This window comes from Rhipicephalus microplus, chromosome 9 (assembly GCF_043290135.1).
Source record: "Rhipicephalus microplus isolate Deutch F79 chromosome 9, USDA_Rmic, whole genome shotgun sequence".
Classification (NCBI taxonomy): Eukaryota; Metazoa; Arthropoda; class Arachnida; order Ixodida; family Ixodidae; genus Rhipicephalus; species Rhipicephalus microplus.
The window spans coordinates 83,771,281-83,792,288 of record NC_134708.1 but is presented as its reverse complement, the minus strand read 5'-3'; the positions used below and the strand labels follow the sequence as shown (position 1 = coordinate 83,792,288).

Genomic DNA, 21,008 nt, shown 5'->3' with positions numbered 1-21,008 from the left:
CCAAACCACCGTATTAGTGTAGAACGTTCTTATGTTTTTTTTTCTTTCATTTGACGGACGCAAATTACATCCTTACACGGTGCATCGTAAGTTCACGTTAAGGAACACGACGTACTCCGGGTGGACTAAAATTTCCTGAGCATTCCCCTACGGCGTCCCACATCCCAATGTCGTGGTTTAGGGACGTACAACGACTATTATTATTATTATTATTATTATTATTATTATTATTATTATTATTATTATTATTATTATTATAACATCATGGATTATGAAAGGCAAGCTTCACGCACAACTGATGCTGCTTTCTATTAGCAAGGAGGACTTCCTGCGTTACTATACTTTACATTAACTCAAGCGGTACAAAAAAAAAAACAACGAAGAAAATAAGCAACAAAAGGAATGTGCGTGAACTTATAATAGAATGGGGGCAACGAAATAGCGAGCGTCACTCCGGGAAAGCACCGCGGGCAGAATACGGAGCAGATGGCGCCGAGCGGAGCGTTTTCAAAAACGACATGAGTGACCATGCACGCGAACGAAAAAGTATACTAAAAGACGCACGTCACAGACTGCGTCACCGGGACTTTCTGTGGGGACGCGGAGACGTGCCAAGGTATTCGGCGACGACGCCGGACTGACGCCAAGAAACACGGGAGGGACGAGCACCGTACGTGCGGTGTGAAGACGGACCCAAACCGCCAAACACACCGCGGAGACGGGACGGCTTGAAGTCAAAACCTTCAACGCGCGCGGTCGCGTAGGAAGAAAAAAAATGGAAGACGAAGTAAAAGTTGCCCCCCCCCCACCCCCTTTCCGAAAAAAAAAGGGGGGGGGGGGAGGGTCCTGTCTTCGTGCTCCACTAAACTGACTTTTTCCTGAGGCGTGAAAGTACGCTTATAGAAAATGGGCGAGCGGTCGACGTGAATGCGTTATACCATGGTCCTTCAATAAAATATTGAAGGACCATGGTTATACCCACCCCTGTCACACTGGAGGCGTTGATATCATTAGGTTCGAATGTCGTTCGTTGCAACGAATACCACTCGGTCCGTGGCGGTGCTACGGATGAAAAAAAAAAAATGCTTCTCAAGTAATGCGATTCATTCATGATATCAATGTCAATAACTCAGAAAAAAAAATGGCCAGCATGGAAAATGTACAACGGTGGAAAAGTCAAGATGCTTATTTTAAACAGAAGTGCGGGGAGTCGCCTCGATAAATAAATACGCATAGAAATCTTGTATCGAACAACATATGGCAACTACAAACCAAGACCATGCGCTTAGCCGGCAGCCACAGCCGATAGAATGAACGCAAACCCCACGGCTTACACAGCAGAAGAGACGCTGCTGGGATGCCGATGAGTGCAGACGCGTGCACATCGAGCTCCGTATGTTCTTGTCTTTTCTGTACGGTTCAACCCTTGAATCGTCCAGAAATTGCCACAGGCGTGTAGGGGAGATGCTCCGGTATCGGTGGACTCCAGTTTCACTGAAATCGGACCATTTTTCTTGTTCTTACGGCCACTTCTTCGTTCGCCCATGTGGAGCCTTCGCTACCTCTAGCGTCCAGTAGAGGAGTGGCGGCGACGACGCCGGGAGACGCTCGCCCGAAGACGACAACCACGGCGTTGCCGCGGTTGCTGACGGCTATGGACTCGACTGGGGAGTCGCAAACAGCGTCCGTACGACAATCCGAACCAGGTTTGGGTGAAGAAGTCATGGACTTTGCCGCGCAAAACCGGGATGAAGCAGCACTGCCTGGGAACTGCAACGCGGCGTCCACGCACGCCGCCGCAGATTTTTCCGCCCCAACGGAGACCGACCGCACAGAGGAGGGATGGCAAATATCCCAATCGCTCAGAGCGAAGAAGAAACAGGCGAAGGAGCGGAAATTTCAACAAGGAGGGGACTTCTCCGCAGGCAGCAGACCTACGACGGACAACCAGCCAAAGCGCCGGGGTCGACCTACAAGACGGAGGCCCCCAGCACTACCCAAGGACGATCTGAAAGTAGTCTTCCGACCTCACCAGGGACTGCCTCTGAAGAATGTGACCACCCAAGCGATCTCCGACGCTATAGTGGAGGCTTGCCAAGGAAAAGTCAGGTGGGATCAGTTTATTCTCCGCATCCGACCGGGGTCCAACATTGCGCTAGCGTCGACTCCAGACACGACCGTCGCGATGGCGATGAGAGGCGTCACGTCTTTGAATATCAACGGAAGACCACACCCGGTCAACGTCTACGTTACGGCAGGTGAAGGAACCAAAAAAGGTGTTATTCACGGTATAGAGCCGCACACCCCGTCTGAGACCATCAAAGCGAGCATCCGTTTTCGCACCCAGAGCGTGACGCTGGTCGACGCTCGGATGTTGGGAGACTCTCAGAGTGCCGTCTTGACTTTCTTCGGGGACATTCTACCAAGATATGTTTACTACAGAGGAGGTGAGAAGGAGTGTATTCCTTTTCGTAACACCGTCCAATTCTGCCGAGCGTGTGGGGAGGTTGGCCACCGCACCGACGTGTGTCCGCAGCCAGACTCACCCGTGTGCCATACCTGTGGAATGCGCAACCCCGAAGTAAACCATAATTGCACTCCAACATGCACAATTTGCACGGGAAACCATATCACTGGAGACCGCAGTTGTCTGAAACGCCTCAAGCCTATTCGCAAGCAAGCAGCGAAACCACCCAAAAAACCACACAAGCCAGCCCCTCGCTGGTTTCAGTCGGAGGAAGAGGAATCAGAATGGGAGTACGGACGAGGCGGGACCCGAAAGAGCCGTTCCAGAACCCGCACGCCGTCGAAAAACCGTGCCGTGGAGACAGGACAACCAGGACAGCGGCATCCAAAGTCGACTTCGACGCCGAGAGCAATCTCCCAGGACAATCCGAACGCGCAAGCCCTTCCGAGAAGCAAGCCACCGGGGGCGTGTCCTGCACATAGCAACCCACAGGCGGACGCGGTAAGCTATGCGCAAGCCATATCTCCCACTACCAAACATAAACCCGTTACACCAACGATCACAGAACACCCAGAATACAAGCGGGTAGTAGCTGAAAACAGACAACTTAGAACAGAACTACAGGAGGTTAAGTCTCGAATGGCGCGCCTGGAGTCACTACTAAACCAGTAGAGCAACACACAAAGCCCGGCGAGCACACCTGTTGTCTCGCAGCCCGTTGCGCAGCCCGTGGAAACGCAACCACCACAAACACCGCCGATAGCGTTCCTAGTTCAACAAATTCAACTTGTTTTTGCCAAACTAGGCCAGATGGAACGCACCATAAGCGACTTGAGTCAGGCGCAGAATCCTCGCAAGAGATCTTGTCAGAGCCCGGGTGCCCCCACCAGACAACCTAAAGAAAGTGGAATAACAGATTCCGAGAATACCAATCATGGCTAGACACCGTAACAATAAAAAGACCGAGCAAACGGAAATATGGCAGTGGAACTGCTGCTCATTGAGAACAAAACTTGAAAATTTCAAACAATTTATTGGAGCATCTCCAATCCCTCCTGATATAATCTGCCTTCAGGAAGTAGGCAAATTTCAGATAAATCTGAGAGGGTACATAAGACATGTTAACCCAAAGTACCCACAAGTGGCGACATTTACCAAAAAAGATATCGCATTGAGTGTCAGCTACGTGAGTAATGAGGCAGTGCAACACCAGATAATAACAGTGTGGCCCAAAAAACGTGGAGGACCAAAAACAGTGGGGGTCAATATATATAGCCCACCTAAGGAGAGACGAGCCGACTTTGAGAACATTATAGCACATGCGATGGGTTTATTGAAAGAGAAAGACAGGTTAGTTATCATGGGGGATTTTAATGCGCCACACAGAAATTGGGGATATAAGCAGGACAGCCCTAAGGGCAAACTCCTTGTAGACCTTGTTGAACGGTATGATCTCTGCCAACTTACACAACCAGACCTACCGACACGGGTCGGGAATAGCTTAACGAAAGACACGTCACCGGACTTAACGTTTACAAATTCTGAAGGAAACGTCTCATGGGCGCACCTCGGAGAAAACTTGGGAAGCGACCACTACATTCTCGGAATAACTATTAATGCCGCCACGACAAGAAGAATGGGGAAAGCGACAGTATCTGATTGGAACAAATTTAGGGAGAACGTAGGAGACCAAGGGGAAATAATAGATCTAGGTAACTGGGTGACACAGATAAAGGAGGCACACAGGAAAGTGACAAAGGAAATAGAAACAAGCGTGGAAATCCCAGCAGTCGACAAGCACCTGCTACATTTGTGGGACGCGCGGAGAAGCCTCACAAAGCGATGGCGGAAGCAAAAGCTTAATCGCAAATTGAAGATAAGGATAGCTCAGTTGTCACAGGAAGCCAATGACTACGCACGTCAACTAAATAACAGTAACTGGAGGCAATTTAGTAACTCACTTAGAGGGACGTTAGGAACCAAAAAGACCTGGCACATCCTGAGGAGTATGCTCGATCCAGGGGCAACAAAAACAATGACGAACAGGGCTTTAAGAATTCTGGAGAATGAATTTAAAGGTAACGATGACGCACTTATCTACGAAGTCAAGAAATTATATGTCGGACAAGACGCATGTGAAGTGGTACATGGCAAATATGCAGGAAAAGAACAACCAGAGTTAGACGCTCCCATAACATTTGAAGAGGTTTATGCGGCGGCCCAGTCTTTCAAAAAGAATACCGCCCCAGGACGAGACAAAATAACAAACTCTATGCTTAGAAATTTGAGTGATGCGGCCCTTCGACGAATCACGGATTTCTTTAATGAAAAGGTATGGGTAGATGGAGGAAACCTTCCAGTAGAATGGAAGGACTCAAACATCATGTTAATACCAAAACCAGGGAAACCAAGAGATATTAAGAACCTCCGACCAATCTCCCTTACCTCATGCTTGGGTAAGCTTTTTGAAAAAACAATTTTGACTAGATTGACCGACTATGTAGAGAGAGAGGGTCTGCTACCGGTGAATATGTTCGGTTTCCGACCACATGTATCGGCCCAGGATGTTTTCCTGCTGTTGCAAAATGACGTCATGAACCCAAACAGAGGTTCAAGCGACGAATTCGTACTAGCACTAGATATCAAGAAAGCATTCGATACAATATCACACAAGGTGATAATGGAAGGCCTCGAATCGATTAACTGCGGCCAACGAATATATGAGTATGTCCAGTCATTTCTGACAAGCAGGAAAGCTACCATTTCTTTAGGCTCGGTTACATCTGAAACCTTCGATTACCCAAATAGAGGCACCCCCCAGGGAGCCATGCTATCCCCGATACTATTTAATATCGGCCTGAGAAAGCTCGCATGTGAGCTGGAAAATATAAAAGGTCTAGGAGCAGCTCTTTACGCAGACGATGTCACCTTATGGACAAAGGGTGGCTCTTATGCGGACAAAGAAAACGCCCTCCAGGAGGCAGTAGATAAAATACAAGCTTTCGTGACAGCTGCAGGAATGCAATGCTCGCCGGAAAAAACTGAAATGGTTAGAATTAGGGCAAGATACGCAAAGAAAAAGGACTTAATACCGGTAGCAGTACTGCTGGATGGGAGACAAATCAGGGAGGCAGATGTAATACGCGTGCTTGGCATGTGGATACAAGGAAATTCGGGAACGTCACACACACTACAAAGGCTACGGGGAACCACGGCGAATGTGGCCCGGATGATCAGGCGGATAGCAAACAGCGAAATGGGACTAGAGGAGAAAGAAACCATTGCACTCGTTCATGCATTTGTGATCAGCCGAGTTACGTACGCGCTACCGTACCAGACAATGACAAACCAGGAGACAAAGCAAATAAACACAATAATAAGGAAAGCATTCAAAGCAGCATTGGGGATTCCGGAAAATGCCAAAACCGAGAGGGTAGAGAAATTGGGCATATACAATACCTTTGAGGAGTATGCGAATGCGGTGCTTTTATCTCAAAAGGAAAGGCTCAATTCAAGCTATCATGGGAGAAGAATTCTGGAAAAGATGGGATATACATTGCGACCATTATATTGCGACGAGGAAACGGTGCTAATAGGTGCGGAAAAACGCACACATTTAACTGTAGCGCCTATTCCCAGAAATATGCATCCGACGTATCACGCAGGAAGGAGGAAAGCGAGAGCAGACTCCTTACGCAAAGCATTTCAGAATAACTCAGAAGCCGTCTTTACAGACGTAAGTAAAGCGAGCAGAGGGTCACATGTAGTGGCAATTGTAGCACAAAATCACACCACAATGGCGTCGGTTAAAACTTATTTCACACGAGTGGCAGAGGCGGCAGCAATAGCCATAGCCATATCCAACGCAGAAATCAGGGGAGAATCAGTGGTTGTGCTCTCCGACTCACAGGCGGCATGCCGAATGTTTCTCCGAGGAACGCTACCTAAAATAGCGTATAAATTTTTAAATAAACCCATAACAGGAGACCATCACATTATATGGTGTCCTGCTCACGAAGGTTTGGAGGGGAACGTCGTGGCAGACCGTATAGCTCGAGGCATCACCAACCGAGCGACGGCAGGCCACGACGTTGAACCTCTTTCCAATTCGCGTGACATCCTCCTCCAACAAAGGAAGCAACGAAAGGAATATGGGCTTCCACATAAGGACTTGGATAGCCAGCAAAGCAGGGATTGGAGACGCATACAAACCAATAGCTTTCCCAATTTGTACCATCTAAGTAGAATATATCCCGCAAGATATAAAGACACCTGTCCGTGGTGTTCACAAGTACCAACACTCAGCCACATAACATGGGAGTGCACCCAGAGGCCCACACACATCGACAGCCCACACATCACGAAGCAACCACACATGTTTCACAGGCAGTGGGAGGAATGGCTTGCGGACGAGGACAAGCAGAGCCAAATAGCTTTGCTTGACCAGGTCCAGCGAGCCGCTCGTGCCAGCGGAGCCCTGGACTGAGGGCCCGACCAAACTGCCTGCATTTCAAATTTTTTTTTAAATTTTTTTTTCTCTCTGAATAAAGTTTCTTCCTCCTCCTCCTCCTACACAGCAGAAGAGCTGAACGGCGCCAAGCTGTAGCAAAAAACGCATTTAGTTGCTTTCTTATCAGCGGTGCGAGAAAATGTGCTTAAGCTAAAAGAAGAGACTTGATTTTTAAGAAACATAGCCCCCTTGATGCCATCACTGGAGATACATGCACCCAGCTGCACATAGGCGTCTGGTTCTTTACATTAACGAAGCTTTCTGGGAGAGTTGGTTCATAGGAAAAAAGAACCAGCGAAAAACCACACGAAGACAGTAAAGAACAACTACACAACGCAAACGCTGGAGAGTTGTAAGTTCAGCGCTTGTCCTGTGTAGTTGTTCTTCTTCGCTGTCTTCGTGTGGTTTTTCGCTGGTTCTTTGTCCCTATTCCTTACATTATGGCCACCAGCGACGGCAACCAGACGCGACTGAGGTGGAGAGTAAAAATGTTTTGCGACAGCCTTCTGTACACCCGACCTCGTAAAATTTATAGATGCCTTAAAAAAGCAACAATAATAGCGTGTTTCCTCGAATGCGGGGTCCGATTGAGAACGCCGATTGCCATCCTTTAGGTAGTCTCTGAGGAAACCTTACATTCGATTCGACTGCGACAGTTAATGTGTTTCTCGAACTCTTTCGATTGCGTAAGTCATTCGATTCCAATGACGCTATAGCAACCGCCTAATGTCATTAGGTGCAAATGTCATTCCATTGGAATTACACTAAAACGTCAAGTGTGACAGGGGTATTAGTGATGATTCCACAAACACACACACACACACACACAAAATACACGTTCTTTAGCGGAAATCCCATTATACAGTAAGACTCCTACGTTTTCGCACACGAACTCCACGCCAAGTCGGAAATACTTTGGCGCAGTTAGCACGACACTATAGAAACTAATTAACAAAAACTCGTTAATTAACTTTCCGTTCATTTACTTGAGGGCAAGTGTATGTGTTACAGAGTTGTAGTGCGTGCCAATTTATAGCATACTTCTCCTTTTGTAAATCACAAAAGTTGCGCAATATACATCCTCTCCCTGTATCTTTTCGATGGGGCGGGACGCAAGAACGCGTTAACGCTTTACGGACCAAGTTGCTCGACTTTTTGCCAAGTCAGCATTGAACGGAATTCAATGAATGGGTGACATGTACTTCGAGATATGCGTGAGCTTGCGGTAAAAAAAAATACACTGTTGTTCCAATTAATTCTGTAGCGAATCGGCTTTTTGCGCATAGAAGAGGAAAACCATATAATAAAACGTTCGTATATTATTTGAAGGCGGAGAAATGGCTCCGCCTCGTATTTCTTTTTTCCTGAGTTACTTCTTTCTTTCTTTTCTTTTTATGATCATTAAATCTTTATTTTGGTTCGGAGTCTTACTCATCTCCCCCCCCCCTCTCTCTCTTTGTCTTTCTTTTCCTCTAATTTTTCGCGCAAAAGTGTATAAATGTGAGTGCAAGCAACATGTTCCTGATGAAGGTCAGACTGGCCGAAACTGTGTGTGTGTGTGTGTGTGGGGGGGGGGGGGGTTGATGCGTTTGTTTTTGATGTTGCTACGAGAGCACCAGGCGGACCGTGTCGGCCGCGTCAAAGCGTGCACACTGCGCCCCCACGCGGTTCACTCGGACTGTGTGGTGCGGCGGGCGTCAGCGGACGGAAGCTTTTTCGGGTCGCGTATCAAAAAGCACGGCTGCGTTGTGCCTTTCATGTCTGCCCGCTTTCCTGTCGCGGACTGTGGAACACGAGACGTGCATGGCTTCCTTTTAGTTTTCACGCTCGTTGAAAGCATCGCATTGTGACTTCTCTCTTTTACCTCTCACTGCCCCGTTATTATTAGTTTAATGTTATGATTATTACTTTTTTCACTGGAGTGCGCTTGTCTATCACGTCTGCATGACTGCCCGAAAACGTAAACGCCAAGAACTCGAAGGCCGCATGATAAACTGCCGACTCCCGGAATGAATGAATGCAGTATTAATGAATTAATTAATTTGTTTCAGGGGCGAAGCTCCTAAAGCAGTTGGTCTGTCTACGCATGTCTTTTGTGACCAGTTCGTGGCCACCTAGTTGTATTACTCGCATAGCAGGTGGCGCTAGTGTGAGTGCCACAGACGGACGGACAAAGGCATTGACAAACCGACAGACGGACACGCAAATGGGCACACGGACAGAGGCTCGGACACATGAACGGACAGGCGGACGAAAGCAAGAACAAACGGATGTTTAGAAGGTACGGACGCTTCGCCACAGTCACCACCGTGCACTTCTGGGTATGCTGTGTTTTTTTTTTTATTAACTGCTGGGGCATTTACGAGCGACAACGGCCACGTGATTGAGCCATGCCGTCGTGGAGGGCGTCAGCTAATTCCGACCGAATGGAGTTGGCCCTCTGGCAGGGCACAGTGTACGGGCCTCTTGGCTTTTAGCCTCCATCAAAATGCGACCGTCGCTGCCGGCATCGAACCCGCGACCGGATTCCGAACACGCAACCGAACCCGGACCGAACCCGCGACAAGACGAAATAACGTACCGCGCGGAACCTAAATGCTCGGAAGTTTTCGAGCCAAAACCACGTGATGAATTTGTAGCATGCCACAGTGGGCACGTGCATGTGAGGGGCACTTAGGAGTGACTTTAACCCGGGTTGTACGAAACTTTCTGCTATACTGTAATTGTGCAATTGCAACGCCCTCGGCTGACACACCACGGCTATACGCGCTGCGTGAATAAGCGCTAATTATGGTAACGCGCTTCAATGAATCACGCTTGAAAGAATAGCGTCTGAAGCTGTGTAGCATTTGGTCAATATGCTTAGTCTTTATACACCTAAGGGCGTTCAAAGGCGTTGACCTGAAAGGCGTTACGCTAGAAGTGTATCTCAGCCCAAGGACAAATATATATGTACAGTCCTTGCCCTTTCTTGTCTTATTCTCTTCTGGTCCACGTCGTTTTCTGCGCTGCCTTATGCGGTGCTTGTATCTTGCACGTTCGCGCATATCACTCTCGAATGGCTTCCGAGAGCAGCAACGGTACACGCCACCGATTACGCGTCCGCTTTGAAGATCCGCACCCGGTGCCGAAGCGCGCGCCAAGTTGACTCTTCGGGTGCAACTCCGCCGAAACGCCGGGGCCAACTCTTTCCTGGCGAACGTGCAAAAAAAAAAAAAGGACCCGCCCGACGTCACCAGCTCCATGAGTCACAGCGTCGAGTCATACGCGGGGGAGACGAACCACGAAAGAGCGAAGGTACACTGACACAGTCATCGTCACGGACACATGTTTGGCGTTGTCGCATACCTGTCAGCATTCCCCTCCTCGCCCATAAGAAGTGTACGTATAGCTCAATTTTTAGCTCACCGAACGCTGAGTAATCGCGAGGGCCGAACCGAAACAGAAGTTCGCCCGCGGCTTGGACCCCGCGCGTGACGTCACCATTGCAAGTCTTTGCCGCGTGATGGTATCCCTGTCCACAGGGACTTCGGTGCTGTAAAACAGAGGAACACTATTCACCTTTTCATAAACGCCTCCCTGGGCGCCGCCATAGACCTCCTTGGGCAGTGCAAATTGGCGCGTCCCCTCGAAAATGCACTGACAAAGCTGCGCCCTTAGCCTTTGTACTCCCGCGCACAGCCCATCATGGCGGCGTTTTTTTTTTCCTTCCTGAGAAAAGGTGTATAGTCCAGAGCGGTGGTACTGGTGTGGCCCCATCATAGTGGTTATACGGTGCTCCACTGCTGACCCGAAATTCTCGAGATCGAATCGCGGTGGCCTCATTTCGACGGGGAGGCCCGTGCACTTCAATTTGAGTGTTAAAAGAACCTCCAAATGGCCGAAATTTCTGGTGCATTCTGCAACGGCGTCCGTGAGCATATGATAAAACCCTGACCTTGGGACGCGTACTGAACAGTTATTATTCTATATTAGCGCCTACTTTCAAACGTTCACGCTAAGAACACAGTTAAATCTCGTCTCGCAACCGTGCGCTGTCGAGGGTCCAAAGTTCCGTGTACTAAGGTCAGTCAGTCCGTCATCTATAGACTCGAGCATCTGCAGCGCAGATCACGAACACGGCAGACTCGTTATATACGTCGCCTAATGTAACGAAGCGCGAACGACACTTTACAGACGGCCGTTTCTTTGGCTATAGTTTTGAGTTTTACATGATAAAAGGCAGTATAATTATGTGCATCGTGCGCTGTGGCTCGGATATTTCATTGAGAGCACTCTTTACTGTTCTACTTCCTTTTGCTATACAGTATATCCCAGTACATTGCTATATACATTGGACTATAGCATAGGCCTGTGCGAAATTCCCCATTATGTGTGTGTGTGTGGGGGGGGGGGGGGGGAAGGGGCAGGAAAACATGCTTAAAATGGTCGGAAAAAAAGTTATAGTAACGAAGAGATGACGTTGTTTGTGCCCGACGACCTGCATCCCTGGCTTTCCGGGAGTATGAAGATGTGAAGTGAAAAACATTTTTTGAAATGCAGCATAAAATAATGGAAAGGTGTAGACCACAACTGACGAATCGATTCATGATAATTACAGCTAACTGAAATCGCGCGAAACAACCAAAGAGACAACGAGACAAGAGTTGTCCCTTCCGGTGTCACGTGTGCTTTTTGAGGTTACGCAGGAAAAAGCATGCGCTAATGTAGCTCGCATGAAAACGAATGTCACTGTTTCACTGTGAGCCCATTCGTCAAACGGAACTGAGCTTCAGAGACCATGTGTGTGTGGCCACTCACATAGAACACACGTCTACACGGCTCTCACAATAAGCGTGCATTTCCCGGACTGTAGGCTAGTTTAACTTAGCGCACGACAACTATTTCGGGCGATTCGCATCGCTCACAGAGAGTAATGTGGCAGAACAAAATGCTCTCTTCCATATAGCACAGAAGAAAGAAAAGGCAACGCGTACGCTAAAAACAACTGCTTACTTCCACAGCGTTCGCTTGTTCGCTCCGCTTTTCTTGAAACGGAACCTTAGGCCTAGCAACTCGGTCGCGTCAACATCTGCGGAACTCGCTTGGTTAAGCCTGCCTGACAGACTTTTAAATCTCCATTTCACCTGGTTGCCTTTCATATGGCACACACGCTAAAAACAACTGCCTATGCTCACTTCTACTGATCCGCTTGTTCGTCCGCTTTTCCTCGAAACGGAAAGTTAACCCTCACTCGTTAGGCCTGGTGGACGGACTTTAAAATCTCAATTTCGCACGCTCACGCGAAGGTATACGCGCAGCGCCACTTAACTATGCTGTCAAGAAGGCACGGGTACGCGAAGAACAGCAGCAAATGAGGCAAACTCGGCGCCGCCTATTTTTGGCTTTTCGTGCCCGCATCGCCGCTGAAGTATACGGCCGTTTCCCCTTCGAAACACTACGGCAGACGAGGCAGACGGCAGACTACAGCTACAGAGCAGACGATGTCGAGCCGTTTGCAGACGACGCGTTTCGCTTAGCAGACGACCGAGACAGCCGCTTGAGTGACTACAGGGCTCGTACTTTGTCCTACAGCTTCTTCACTTTTTTTTGTTTGTTTGTTAAAGGCGTTGCGAGCAACAGTCCATAACGAATACGGGGTGTTCCGAGGCACGCGAGCACGGTCTGCGTTTAATCAATCTTATTTCTCCGCTGTCGCAGCGTACGGAAAAGGGCAACGAAGAGACACGAAGCGAGAAGAGAGCCGCGCCTTGGAAGCGGCCGCAGCATCCCGTCGGGGCATGCGTCAACATTCTCCGCAGAATGGCGCCCCGCGAGGCTTGTTTACCCTGAAGCTCGCTTCAACAGCACAGCAAAGCCGTCACGCTGAAGCTTCGAAGGAGCAACAAGGTGTTCGCTGCAGGAATCGCTCTACCGATGGTTACTGAACTTTCGTAAGCAACAGTTCGCGCCTGCTTCTTTTGTGTCTTCAGAATTTATACACACCGAGTTATATGCGTCACGTCGACTTGGAAAGTTCAAACCTGCCGCCGGGGTTGCACGCATCAATCAGCTTTGTATCGAAAAGCGTTCGCGCACGAAACGCCGAGCTTTGAGCCGGTGAAGACGCATACCGCATGGCCCCGTGGCAAACGTTTTCGCGGCATTTCAATGAAAATAACCAAACCCCTCAACGGCTGCACAAAAGAAAAAAAAAGTTCGGAGCCTTTGCACTGTATCTGGAAAGGCTCAGCCTTTGCTATTGTGAACTTATTGTCTGCCTTGGTGGAACAGTGGTTACAGTGAGCGGTGCAGGGAAACCTCTCCAGGAAAGACGGCAAACCGTTTCTAATATGCGATAACTCATTTTATTTTCCCAGCACTTTCGAATAAAATACAACATGCGCTTTTCCCTTACGGCCAAAAAGAAAAAAAAAATACCATAAAATGGAAACAATAACAACAAAAAAGACGATTGAAATACCAAACAACACGCGTAGAAAGTTGAACAAGTGTCATTAAAATTCTTTTTATTATCGGTTTAACGTCCCCAAACCACGATATGGTTACGAGAGACGCTGTAGTGGAGGGCTCCGGAAATTTCGACCACCTGAGATTCTTCAGCGTGCGTTTAAATCTGAACACAGGGGCTTCGAGCATTTTCGCCTCCATCGGGAATGCAGCCGCCGTGGTGGGCACATTTAGTGTAAAAGCGCTGCGAATGATTAATTACCGAAGAGATGAAGGTAGACATTGCGCGAGAACGGAAGGACGACAAAGGGACAAGACGGACACGAGTGCTATCCCTGTGTCGTCGTTCTGTTCTCGCGCTATATCTACCGTCGTGTCATACCAACTATTGCCCAAACCGCCACACTTCGAAGAGATGAACTTTTATTGAATACGTTTCAATTTCATTACTTTTCAAAAACAAATACTAATGCAATGTGATTATATTTTTAGACAGCTGCAATTAGTTATTCAAGTTAATTATATTTTAAACAACTGGAGAACACTTGTTAGTAATGTAACTTAGCTACCTTCAGAAGCAACACTGCCATTTCTGGTGAGAGTTTGTCAGAAATCACTGTATTTCGGTCTTTTTTTTTTCACTGCCTACACTTCTCCCGATGCTGCTGCCGTTGAAATATTCATTAATGTTGAGTAATTAATCTGGGGTTAATAGGTACGTCGATTTTTACACACGATGGAGTCAGTCAGCCTCTGTGGCGCAATCGGCTAGCGCGTTCGGCTGTTAATCGAAAGGTTGGAGGTTCGAGCCCTGCAAAGCGGTTTTTTTTTTCTGGGATGCCATCATTATTTCATCCACTACTAGAGTTACTGTATATGCTCACAGTAACTATAGCCACTACTAGGCAGGGGCATAGGCAGCTTTTTTTTTTATGGGGGGGGGGGGGGAGAGAAGGGCACCTTCTTGATTTCAGGGGGGGACCCCCTTGGAATGGTCATTTTCTCTGTCTCTATGCTATGGTGAAAACAAATTTCGGGGAGGCAAGTGGTTTTGCTTTCAGGGCAAAATTATTGGCGTAATTATGCTATGTCAGCGAAATCGTACATGTTTACGTTCACGCCACGTTTTTTTTTTTTTTTTTGTTCGATGCAAGAAAGGTGGATTTGTCGAGTTGATCGATTCGCCGAAAATTATTGTTCTATATGCGTGTTTTGTCCGCGGACAAGTTGCACCAAAATAAGAAAATAAAGAAAGAAAGAAAGAGGGCCCAAGAACCATCGCTCTGTTGAACTTCTGCACCAGACCAGCAGAAGCGCTTTGTTGTCTGCTTCGCGAGAGAGAGCAGACGAACATAATCGTTGTCCGCATGCACGCGTCCGCCCCTTCTTTTCGTCGGCGACGTTTTTCAAAACTATGGCTGGTTCGGTTTACTTTTCGCTTCCCCGCAGTTCCTCGCACAATCTCGAAAAACAAACAAAAAAAAAGAAAAACAAACACGCGTGAACCACATCTTTCGTCCGCATCCTCCCCTATAGCTACCTAGTCGTTTGCTGGGTACAAGAAGGTTTGGGTGCCCGCCCGGGCGCTTCTTCATCGTTCTTCGACAAAGGAAGTGGAATGACCACAAGGCATGCAGCAGCTCGCACGGCATCCATGCGGCCCAACAGCGTCTGCTGGTCACACAGATGAGAGAGGGGGAGGGGAGCTGGACATGGCCGCTAACCCTGGACAAAGAAGGATCCAGCCATCCCCCCTCTCTCCTACCCCCCCTGCAAACAACAACCGCGAGTATTCGCCATTGTCAAGGACATAAACGAGACAATGGCACCGTGAGTGCCACTGCCTGCGCGCGAAGCAGACGACAAACTTCGGCCCTCGAAGCAGACGACGCGGACTCCTGGAAAGGCACAAGGAGAAGGAACATGTGGGACGACCTGTAGCTGTTCCGCTGCCAGCGAGAGGTCAACGCGCACTTTCGCAGCGTCATTAGAGCTCAACGACACAGCACTGACCGAGCACAATACGAATTTCGAGCGGGGCTCGAGTGATGCTATCTTTCACGCTCCTGAAAGCGTACGCAATGCGCATACACGGAGAACAACGAGGAAAGCGATAAGCTAAATGTGTGAGCCGCCATTTAGCCATCGCGCAAGCACGTGGTGCTGTGTTAATAAGGTATGCATTATTTTGTGTATGTGTGTTAAAGCAAAACTTCCTCCTGCTATTTGTTTATCATATTTGAAGGAATTTCTCAGAGGCATGATCATCCTACACTGTCGCTTGGACGTCCTCCAGCTGTGCCCGAAGCCGCAGGTTCGACTCCCGGCGGCATTATGGCGATGTTAAAACGCTATTCCCACCGAGCGTGCGAGGAACCTTCCGCTGGTTGAACCAAGCTCGTTTCACCCCAGCACGACGTCTTGCAGCTGCTCACGTGTAGATTTCGGATTCTCCACCCTACAGTTTCCTTTTTAACGAACGTGGTACAGAATGGCTGCCAATGACTTCGCTGACATCTTGAAAATGGGGCGTACGAATCCCCCACAGATTTCATATTGGCACACGCCAAGGTATTGGGTGCCGAAGCCACAACGTTATTCGAAATTACATATGTTCAAGGACGTCTGTGGACGGTAGGGTGAAAGTTCACGAAATGCATACACTCGTGCGTCACAAACTGCGCCGGTTGAAGTCTGCGTTGAAAACAACGATTTGTGCACATGAAAATGTCAACTTACATCAAGCTTAGTTCTGTATTGAAGGATTCACCCAACGGAACTTTTTAGGGGCGAAGCTCCTTATAGCGGCACCCGTTCGTCCCTCGTAGCCGTTGTAGTAGTGCGTAACAAGTATAACATTTTGACCTCCAAAGTGGTGCCAGTGAGAGATTTCTTCTGTGCGTTGTTGAACAATAAAAAATAGCGCTCAATGTACATGCCAATGGCTGCTAAGGGGGAATGAGAGACAGGAGAATTCGGCTTTTAGTTAACGCGCACGCTGCGAATTTTTATTGTTCAACAACGCACAGAAGGTTGCTACGTTATACTCGCTGGGCGTAACCTCCTTGGTTTTAGAAAGGTTTAGCGAGCGTTGGGCCGCAGTGCCATGAATACAGTTAGTATATACCATGAAGTCGAAGTGTTTAAAGATGGGAAGTAGACACGAAGCGCAAGCCGTAAGAAAGCGTGCGTGTGCCTCCTCTCGTTCAGTCTTTGGAATGTCCGCTGGATGGCGGTGCTTCTATAAAGGGAATATATGATGAAAAGATGCGAGATGGTGGTACGTGGAGTGTTGAATAGATGGACGAACGGACACACAGACAGATGCATGGATGGACGCACGGATGGCTGCACGGACAGACGCAGGAGCGGATGCATGGACGAAAGCAGGGACGGACGCACAGATGAACGTGCGGACGCACGAACAGACGCACGCACGGACGGGCGGATGGACGCACGGGCGGCTACACAGACGCACGATGCATGGACGGACGGAAGCAAGAACGAATGGACGGACGGATGCTTCGCCCCACTATCCATCATTCACTCCGTGGATATGCTGCCATTTTTTAGATGCGGAGCATCTTATACTCGCGCCTTGTAGTGCGCCGTCCGCGCCGTCCGCACCGCTTCTCGAACATTCGACAGCTGACGCGCGCGCATGCGCCGTCGCGCCGTCGCCCACTCTTTCACCATCTGTGCATCCCTTCCTCCTCTACACACCGCGCGCGCTTCACTCCTCCACCATCTGTGCACCCTTCCTCCTCTACACACCGCGTTCGACATCTACAATTCTCCTGATTCTCCAGTGGACGCGCATGTGGCGTCGCGCTTCGAGAACATTCAACAGCTGACAGTGCATGCGCCGTCGTGCTGTATATATACTCAAGGTCGGCGCTCGCTCGCTCAGTTGCCGCTCGTCGGTCGGTTTGTACGGCGCGTCGACGTCCAAGGTCGCGGTGAAATGAATTCCAACGAATCCACAAACACAATGATCGACGTCCCTTCGACCAGCGCCGCCCTTTCGCATACGTGTGTACGTGTTCACTCATTTAACACCCCCTCCTACAACCACGTTAACCAATTTAGCCATCGACCCAAGTAAGTTGCAATTTAACACCCCATTTCACAACCACGTTAACCAATTTAGCCATCGACCCAAGTAAGTCGCACTTTAACACCCCGTTAACCAATTATATGGTCCGCATCCTCCTCAGTGTTCCCCCGAGGGAAGCTGCGGGCAATTTTTTTTCATTATTCCCTCAATACAAAATCCAAATACGTATCTTCCTACAGGGCTTCGTTTAATGCTCCATAGCGGAATCACATAGGGAACTGGCGCTTTCACCACTTTCGAACGCTACGCCGACACACACAGAAGGAAGTAGATTTTACATACCAGTGAAATTACTATTCCATAACACCGAAATCGCCTACTCGTCCGCTGCGGTGGTGTACCGGTTACGGTGTTCGGCTGCTAATCCGGTCACGGGTTCAATCCCCACCGCGGCGATCGCATTTCGATGGAGGCGAAGCACCGTGTCTGTGCGGGGTCAGTTGACGTTAAAAAAAAAATGCCACGGTAAAAATGGCTGAAGCCCTCCACTACGGCGTCCCTTATGATTATACAGCAGTTCGGGGAACCCCACCTATTGCAATTAAATTCGACTAATATAGAAGCGGCAACACATTTTGGCAGGGAAGAAAGCGCAAGTGGCGACACCGTTTTCAGCTTCCCCCGAACTTGTGGGCCAACTTGAATTCATTTGTCGGTAAAAAAAAAAAATGATTTATTTCGTGTTCTGAGGGAGTGATAGTCTAAGAGCGCAAGTTTCGAAAATTTTTAGCCAGCAAGTGTGGCCAGAATATGTAGGGGGAAAAAAAAAGAAACAAAGGTGTGAAGACCGTGACGTCGTACTGGCATTCAGGTGGGTTCGGATCCCACTTACGGAGAGGGTGATTTTTAGTACACTTAATTTCTTTCAACTTTCAATGAGACTTGTCAGTAGAGTCAAGAAACCAAAGAATAATGACCCGTGAGTGTTCCTCGGCTCAATTGTCGGTCGGCCTCATTAGCTCACGGCTAAGAGTCATCAGATACAGTAATAGAGTTAACACACAGTAACAATCACGGTCGATCCGGGCCCTGTTCCCACACCGTAGCATTGACGGACTCGCAATAAATACTCGCACGATCAATCGGAGAACAATACATTGCGACGTCGATCTCCACAGTGCGCGACCAACGCGAAATAAAGGTCGTGGGTGCGCGCACGCATTCAGGGATAACAGACGCGGTACGGCACGGACGACGCAACGCGGAATAAAACGGGTCGTCGCAGCGATGGAAGTCCGTGTGGGCCACGGATGCCACTGCGCGGGGCCGCTTACACGAGACCTTCAACGCGCGCTGGCGTTGCAGCGGGCAACAAAGAAACTACACCCCCGACTATACGGCCAAGACGCTCACGCCTTCCGAGGCGCCAATCGAAGAGACCCGTTTACGCGTCGTTACGAAAGCGCGATGCATGGCCACTCTGCGGGATTCGAGTTCCTCCCTCAGTGAAGTATAGAGAGTCTAGGAGTGTATATGGGATTTGAATCTGCGACATTGCGTGGCAGCTCAAGTATTCTACACCGGAGTCCCCGTGGTTCTTGAAACTCATTCGCAGAAACCCACAATACAGGTGCCATGTCAGGCTAGAAACCGTGTTAACATGTATAACATTAGCGTCGTAGAAGAATAAAATAACGATCAATGGCTATAGGTCGCATTTTGATGGATGTGAAATGGTAGATGCCCGTACACTGCGCGATGCCAGTGCATGTCAAAGAACACCAGATGGTCGAAATTCGCCGCAGTTCTCCACTGCGGCGTGTCTCATAATTGTTTCGTGGTTTTGGGACGTGAAATTTCAGATATTAATTCTTTAATACATTTTTTTTTCAGCAGTACCGGTTTATAACCGTACATGTTCAAGCGAGCGAAACGGAAGAGAGCGCACCATGAGCGTGGAATGTAAGTAGTGCCGCACATGACATGCACGTCATGATTTTCACGTTAGCGCCCGCCACTTATGTTCGTCATACAACATGTCGTGCACGTCACCAAAACCGCGGCATGCCGTGCACGTCATGACTTTCATGTTATGACCTGTCATTTACGATCTTAACACAGTCATGCTATGTATGCCACACAAATTTTGGTATAGATCCCATTAACGAAACGGCCAGGAGAAAACAAAGTCGAGGGCGGCTATAGATGGGGTTTTGCGTCCCAAAACCACGATACGATTACGAGGGACGCCGTACTGGAATGGCTCAGGAGCATTCGATCACCTGGGGATCTTTAACGTTCAGCTAAATCAATGTACGCGGGCCTCCAGTACTTCACCTGCAACAAAAATGCGGCCGGGATTCGATCCCGCGACCATCGGGCCAGCAGTCGAGACCCATGACGACTTTGACTACCGTCGTGGGTCCATGGCTCAAAAATAACGGCGTAGCCGGATTCAGGAGGACGTGGGGGTGGCAGGTAACAATATTTTATGAAGGTTAGTGCGTGCAGTTTGTATGATGTGTCTCGGGAATTCGGGGAAACTTCGTCAACATTGTGCGTGATGGTTCACGATTCGGAAACATTTCGTTTGCTTCATAGATTTTCGAGGTACGCGAGCTCAGCAATTTTTTTTTTCAGCGTGACACTGAGTGCTGCGCACGTGTGGAGTTGTTTATTCGTGAGTTCCACTTGGTTCAATAAATTTCAATAGTTAGAAAACGCTCGTCTTGTGTCCCATCTTTTCTGTGTGTTTACGTAGTTTCCGCGCTGGTATTCCAAGTACGTATGATAACACCGTACTGTCGTGGTCACCATCTACGCGAGCAACTCATTGTACAGCGCACAACGCGATGAGGTTATCAAAATGGCTGTTACAGAGGTCTTGCAGACTAATAAAAAAATGCGGCGTGCCAACCACGACAGTAGGTATCGTATTACCGAACGGTAAAACAGCACTGCAAATTGCCAACAGATTCTTTCGCAAGAATCAGTCAGGTCGGGTGTCATTTGCAGCGGCTAACGATCCGAAGCATAGACGGACACAATTGGTCGTTTCCGAGCGGGGTTGATTGACGCCTGACCACTTTATTGTTTCAAATTGCTGCGCGGCGTCCGCCAGACCTAAACGCGAATTACCTTCTTTTTTTTATCTAGCGAGAGCACGGATCTGCCGGGGGATCAAGGTTAACGAGTCGCGCACCGTCTGACACCATCACGCAATCGAAAATGAAAACTGGAACGCGTGTTCTCCGCATGGGAACCCAGTGGGCACTGCTGCACCGTGCACAGCTCTTCTTTCGATCGAAGTCCACTCACGCGATAAACGGTGCAGCGATTAAAGGCACCCGACCGCTGTCTCAGACAAGCTGCACCCGCTGAAGTCAAAACCCGCAAGGTTCGGTTAAATCCGGATTGATGTGGTACCGCCTCGAGCACCAAAACAGCTGTCCGTGTAGGTGTCGTCTGCTACGCGTTTTCGAGAAGCAGACGCACGCGCGCAGATTTGGGGATTCGTCGGCCTT

The 21,008-nt window shown here is 48.8% G+C and overlaps 1 protein-coding gene across 3 annotated transcripts in view; it reads right to left on the bottom strand.

Annotated features, from left to right (window-relative positions):
- Window positions 1-21,008, bottom strand: part of LOC119164708 (uncharacterized) — a 118,614-nt gene that overhangs the window by 96,796 nt on the left and 810 nt on the right. The gene's annotated exons all lie outside the window — the stretch shown is intronic.